Below are 1361 nucleotides of genomic sequence, written 5' to 3'. Positions count from 1 at the left end.
CCAAATTTGGTATGCTCAACCTGGTATAATGCAAATATTGCAAAATCCGAAAAAATCCAGAATCTGAAAACACTTCTGGTCCCAAGCATTTCAGATGAGGGATATTTAACCTGTACCATATGATCCAGCAATCTCACTTCTGGTTATATATCCAAAACAATTGAAAGCAGGGTCTCGAACAGATATTTGCCCACCCATGTTCATAGCAACACTATTTATAATAGCCAAGAAGTGGAAGCAACCCAAAAGTGACATTTCAGAGTTTTCCCCCTGCACTGGCTTGCCTTATATAAGAAGAGAAAGGATTATTTGTGACCTCCACTAGAGAAAGAAAAGAGAAAATTGCAGCAAAGATAGGCCATCTAAAGATTCCCCAAATCTGTAACTCAAGTGTTCGGGCCTTCCAGATTTTCTAATATGCGATGCTGATGATCTGGGATTCTGAGAACTCCATTTCCTCACCTCTAGTTTTATTTAATTTGTTTTCTCAGTTGGACTCATCTCTGGACAAGCTTGTTAATTAGCCAGCTCCCACCATTTATCCTTTTGAGCCAACAAAGGAATGCTTAGGATTTCTAAGTCACTGAACACATGCAATACCAGAACTATCAGATACATAGAAAGTTTTGTCCTTTCAGATTATATATTCTGAAATTTTGGAGAAACTTTCTCCACTACTTGCCTTCCCTGAACCTAGATTCTCTCCAAGAAATAAATACTTGAATTTTCAAGCTACTATTTGTGGCAGCCTTCATGTGATCTGCTGGCCTTTTATGACTAATCTGTATAGCACAGTAATCATTATATGAATATGTGAGTTGATTACTCATATTTGTTTTTAAATTTTTATGTGAAGAAGATCATGGAATCAGGAAATCATAATTTGAAGATCACAATGACATTGTTGATTTAGGTAGAGGTCATCAATGGAAGGTTGATGAGGACCTTTATAATGGCGAATTCAGGCTGCCGTCAACCGAACCAACTAAGAGCGGGACAACCACACATTATATCCTTTCTGATACAATATAATGTGAAGTACAGAGCATCACCTATGAGGTATATCCTTGCCCAAAAAAAAAAAAAAAAAAAAGTGAGCCCTAACCTAATCGAGCCTTGAGAACAGAATTCCAGCTCACAGAAAATGCAAGAATAAGTTAAATGACACCATGACGAAGAAAACAGGCAAGCCCAGAATGTAGGACATTCTACAAAACAACTGACCTGGCTATTCTAGCAAGTCATAGGCTTGGGGGAAAAGGGAGAGAGTATTGCTCTGTATTAAACGAGATTAATATAGACTGGATAGAAGATGATACTTAGAAACTAGTGTTAATATTGCTGATATGATAATGGCATTG

The 1361-nt window shown here is 37.4% G+C and overlaps 1 protein-coding gene across 1 annotated transcript in view; it reads left to right on the top strand.

Annotated features, from left to right (window-relative positions):
- The window catches only part of RAD51AP1 (RAD51 associated protein 1), a 23967-nt gene that overhangs the window by 14774 nt on the left and 7832 nt on the right, over window positions 1-1361 (top strand). The window lies entirely within an intron of this gene.

Source organism: Propithecus coquereli, unplaced genomic scaffold, assembly GCF_000956105.1.
Source record: "Propithecus coquereli isolate 6110/MARCELLA unplaced genomic scaffold, Pcoq_1.0 Scaffold124, whole genome shotgun sequence".
NCBI classification, from domain to species: domain Eukaryota; kingdom Metazoa; phylum Chordata; class Mammalia; order Primates; family Indriidae; genus Propithecus; species Propithecus coquereli.
The sequence above is the reverse complement of the archived record's forward strand: the minus strand, read 5'-3'. Positions and strand labels throughout refer to the sequence as shown.